This window comes from Myotis lucifugus, unplaced genomic scaffold (genome assembly GCF_000147115.1).
Source record: "Myotis lucifugus unplaced genomic scaffold, Myoluc2.0 scaffold_13, whole genome shotgun sequence".
Classification (NCBI taxonomy): Eukaryota; Metazoa; Chordata; class Mammalia; order Chiroptera; family Vespertilionidae; genus Myotis; species Myotis lucifugus.
The window spans coordinates 13,613,113-13,618,341 of NW_005871061.1; the positions used below are offsets into that span (position 1 = coordinate 13,613,113).

Consider the following 5,229-nt stretch of genomic DNA (forward strand, 5'->3'; position numbering starts at 1 on the left):
GAACAGGGTAAAAGAACCAGGACAAAAAAGGGGAACAGTGAGCAAGAGAGTGTTGGCATAAAGAAAAAATTGAGGTAGAGTAAAATAATGCTAAAAGAAAAAAATAAAAATAGATTGTAGAACACTAATCCCAGAATAAAATAAAATAAAATAAAAACTTTTTTTTTAAAAAAAAGGTAAAATAATAGTAGTAGTAATAATAATAATAGGACAGAGAAACACAGTGGCAGCGGTGATGGCGCGCGCTCAGCCCACCCCTGGGCCCAGCGCAGCCTGGACAATAAACAGCCTCACGCGGGGTGATGCTGGAGCTGGTGCCTATGCCCCCGAGCCAGGCAGCCCAGGTTGCTTGGCCTTAGCCCACCGCCCTCCTCCCGCCTTGCGCGCCCACCGAGTTTGCCCTGGCTCAGCATCGCCTACCCAATCGGACCTCCGCGGGGAAATGGAGGTCCTGGCAGGGGAGACCACATTCCAGCAGGAGCGACTGCAGGCCATTGCAGAGAAACGGAAGAAGCAGGCAGAGATTGAGAACAAGGCAGCTGGAGGACAATCGGTGGCAGCTGCAGCATCTGAAGTCCAAGGCGTTGCGGGAACGATGGCTGCTGGGGGGGACTCTGTCCTCAGCCTCAGAGGGGGACAAAGACATGAAGAGACAGATGCAGGAGGATGAGCAGAAGGCCCGGCACCTGGAAGAATCCATCTCCAGGCTGGAGCAGGAGATCGAGGTGCTGGAGAACGCAGACGCACGCCCAACTGCAGCCAAGGAGAACGTGGCAGCCCCCAGACCGGCCAAGGAGACCCAGAAGGCAGAGATGGTACTGAATTCTCAGCAGACCCCAGTGGGCACACCCAAAGCAGCGAAGCCAGTCTCCAACACCCCTGTGAGGACAGTGGAAGGCTCCACCATGATGAAGGCAGTGGTCCATGCCGTGGACTGCACCACGGTGAACGGGATCCAGCCACTGAGCTCTTCCGAGGTGGACGATCTCATACACAAGGCAGATGAAGTCACGCTGAGTGAGGCAGGGCCTGTGGCTGGGGCAGCAGAGACCGGGGGGACATCTGAGGAGGCCGTCCGGACCACCACACCCTCCAGGCGGGAGATCACGGGAGTCCAGGCGCAGCCTGGCGAGGCCACGTCGGATCCCACCAGGCATCCAGCCTGGCCAGGAGCCCCCGGTCACCATGATCTTCATGGGGTACCAGAATGTGGAGGATGAGGCAGAAAGCCAGAAAGTGCTGGGGCTGCAGGACACCATCACGGCGGAGCTGGTGGTCATCGAGGACGAGGCCGAACCCAAGGAGGCCGCCCCACCCAATGGCAGTGCGGCCGAGCCCCCTACCACTTCAGGCTCCAGGGAGGAGTACCACGTGGGGCCTGAGGCCCCTGCCAGTGGCACCCAGAACTTTGACATGAAGAAAGCAGCGTTGTAAATGCTGCTCCATCATGTGAGCCACAGGCCCCAGACCCCGGCCCCACCCTCCACACCACAGAGACCCACAGCCCGGCCTGGGGCCTGCCCACCCTCCACCCACAGTCATGGACCCCAGGACATGCTATGCTGTCACATCTACCTTCTGAGTTTTCTTTCACTGGAAAGAGTGGGACAGGGGTCCCATACCCATTCCCACCCCGACACACACTAAACCACTGAGCTGTGTGCCTGGTAGGACAGAGACACGGACAGACCCACTTCTCCCAAAACAAAGATCCCCCACGTGTCCCGGCAGCTCCACAGATGGGCTTTTGCCCACAAGGTTCCTGGCTGGTGGGACCCAGGCCTCTGTGCCACCCCAGGCAAGCCCGCTACCCTCCGGGCCTCCTGCCTGTGCCTTTCTGCTGCCTCCGGTGAGGTCTCCGAGGGGACATCGCAGAGAGGGACTGGAGAGCCAGGGGTCCTGGGCGCCTTTTCTGTCCCCACTCAGCCTCTGGAAGTGGGATTCCCTGGCAAAGGCACTGGTGTCGGGATCTTGGGCAGTTGGGGTGAGGCTGTGCCTCATTGGGGAGCCTCAGTCAGAGACCAGGCTCCTGTTCTTAGAATAAAGCAGGGGCCCCTCTGGCACCCCAGCCCAATGTGCCCTTCCCTTGATGCTCTCCATAAGCGTGACCAGTGCACGATGGAGCCTAGGAAGGGGGAGCCCAGAGGACGCACACCCCACTTGGGGGAGTCTATGACCCCTGTGCTGTCTTCTGGATGGGGCCAGTGAGGGTCTTCAAGTTGCACCCTGCACAAGGCAGGGACATGTGAGCCACTTCTTGTCCTGAGCTCCCACCCTCACTGGGCTCTCCTTCCTCCTGGTGCTAATTTGAGGACACTGGGGGCCTGCCCCAGCCCATTCTCCAGCCTACTTGGGCCAGAGTCCTGGGTCTCCCTAACCATACCCCAGAGATCAGGCCTACTGCCAGCTCTGCTAGGCTTGGCACATTCTGGGCAGTGGAGGGGCCCACAGCCTGGTGTAGGGAGCTTCCCCTGGTTGCAGCAGGAGACCCCCATTGGCTACCCAGCCCAGTGTGATCCTCCACCACCTCGTTGGAAGGGGTGGGGGGTGAGGGACTCTCTTCCTCTGGGTAGCTGACACCCAGGCGTGCACACAACTCTCCCGGGTTGCAGCCACACTCATCCTCAGGGGCACATTCATGCCCACACTTGTGCACCCTCTCCTTTGAGGGCTATAGGATGACCAGGCTCCATCTTGGGCCCTTCCCCTGGGCCCCCACTTTTGGTGCGCAGGCTGAGGCAGCCCCCTCACCACTGCCTCTGTGGAGCCATGCAAGGGCTGCCTGAAACCAGCCCAGCCTGTCTCACCTCTGCCCCTTGGGGGTAGGAGGAGAGGCCCTCTCTGAGGTGGCCCCCAGCAGTGGCATGGACCCCCTCCCTCCTCAAGCCGCCAAGTCCTCGAGCCGAGAGCCTACACTGAAGTGGCCTTGCTGCCCCCTCTGCTTTCGATGTGTGACAGGCCCGTGTTCCTGACTTTCCCAGAGAAGCAAATAAACCCCGTGAACGCCAAAAAATAAATAATAATAATAATTAAAAATAAAATATATATTAATAAAAAATAAAAAAGTAAAATCAAGTGAGAAAAAAATAGTTTATTAAGTAAAAGATAAAAAAAAGTGAAGTAGTGAAGATCATTCACATCCTCTACTGTTCTGCCTAGCACATCTGTTCCCTGTCAGGTAGTCAGCACAGTGTTGAAGTTCTCTGAGATCCACTGCTCCTCTGTGTCATAAACTACAACCTTGTTTTCAAGCAGGCAAGATGTCTCTGCTCACATTGTTTCTCTGCCTGGCTTCAACTGTATTTACACAAGAGTCAATTTCTGACACAACCCCTGGGTAGCAGTGTTTCTGTATTAATTTATGGTACTAAATGGCCCCTCTACCCAGTGTTTAGATACTTCTTTCACTTCCGCACTTATACTGGGTTGGAGGGACGGACTGACCTAGAGATGGTTTCCTGTTTGTCTCTCCTTATTCTGATCCCCAGTTTCCACAAAAACAACTTTCCCCTGCAGGTGAGTGTTTTTAAAGGGAAGATCCTATGTACTGGACTTAGCCAGCAAAAGCAAGGAGGTTTAAAAAAATAAAATAAAAAAAGACAAAGGAACTGCACTGACTCTCATCTTTTTCTCCTGGCACTGCACAGCAAGTGTAGAACTTCAGGCTCCCTTTCTGGGCACAGTTTCCCATGGCTGTGGGCTTATATCTAGAGTCCCCTTCTGCCAGAAGCACTGTGGACCTCCTTCCACATTCAAGGGCTTCACTGACCCCAAGGGCCACGGGTTTGGTGGAGGGCAGTCTACTTCTGAGACTCTAATCCCTGCTGCGTGTGTTTCTCCCTCCAGCCTGGATCCCAGATCTCATCTTTCTCTAGTTGATCTCTGACCATTCCATCCATGGATTGTATCACCAGCTGTGTTTAATTTGCCAATTCCAGGTGGATATTGATCAATTCAGCTGTTCCTTCTATCTGCTCTGTGAGAAGGCGCAGGGCCCGTCCGCATATTTGGTGCTGCTTTTTCTCCCCCTGGACAAACTTTTTAGGAGTCCACAGTTAGGGAGGCTGGAGTCTTGGTGTTCACGGGTTCACAGCTGAGACAGCTGGTCCCTGGGTGATGTGGTTGAAGGGTCCCAGGAGGTATCCGAGGTCTCCCTAGTTGAAGGTAAGGCGGGGCTTCTGATCACAGCCACTCTCCCCTTCAAGATGGCACAGTCTCTGTGGCAGAACCAGCCACACTGGAAGAGATTTCAGCAGTAGTAGAGGCTTACTACTGCTGATCAGCCAGTCCCCAACAGTTCTGTGGAATACAACTGTCCCTCACTCACAAATACAGACACTCCCTGCAAATCCAAACACTCTCCTTTAGCTCTCTCACTCATGCTATCTTGTAGGCTGACATCCCATCAGCCGCCATCTTGGGTCCCCATGTCTAAATTGTGTCTTTGGATTAGTCAAATGATGAGTACAATTAAAATTTAGATGATTTTGAAAATGTCTGAGTGAGTACTAAAAAGAATATGGTTTTCCACTTAAAATACCTATTTGAGGGTTTGTTTTTTTTCCATCGCCACTTACTATAGGAAGTATAATTTTATTTTTACTAAATCTGTGAACATGTTACTCAGTTCTGTTTGGGAGTCCTTCAACAAGATTGTTCTAAGAATTGAGACGGGATTACATTACGTTTTTATAAAATTTAAACATTCTTTTTTTCTTAATTTTGTTTTATTGCTTAAAGTATTACAAGGAGTATTAAATACATCTCCTTTTCCCCCCCTTGACATTCCCCTGGCCTCCCCTACCCCCCAGTGTCTTATGTCCATTGGTTATGCTTATATGCATGCATACAAGTCCTTCGGTTGATCACTTACCCCCCTCCTGCCCCTCAACCCTCCCCAGCCTTCCTGCGGTAGTTTGACAGCCTGTTCGATGCTGCTCTGCCTCTGTATCTATATTTGTTCATCAGCTTATAATGGTCTTTATTATCCATAAATGAGTGAGATCATGTGGTATTTTTCCTTCATTGACTGGCTTATTTCACTGAGCATAATGCTCTCCAGTTCTATCCATGCTGTTGCAAATGGTAAGAATTCCTTCTTTTTTGCAGCAGCATAGTATTCCATTGTGTAGATGTACCACAGTTTTCTAATCCATTCATCTGTTGATGGGCACTTTGGTTGTTTCCAAATCTTAGCTATGGTAAATTGTGCTGCTATGAACATAGGGA

At 52.2% G+C, this 5,229-nt stretch overlaps 1 pseudogene; it reads left to right on the top strand.

Moving 5' to 3' along the window:
* Window positions 1-364: 364 nt before the first annotated feature.
* Window positions 365-1,453, top strand: LOC102439819 (annotated as a pseudogene).
* Window positions 1,454-5,229: the final 3,776 nt, after the last annotated feature.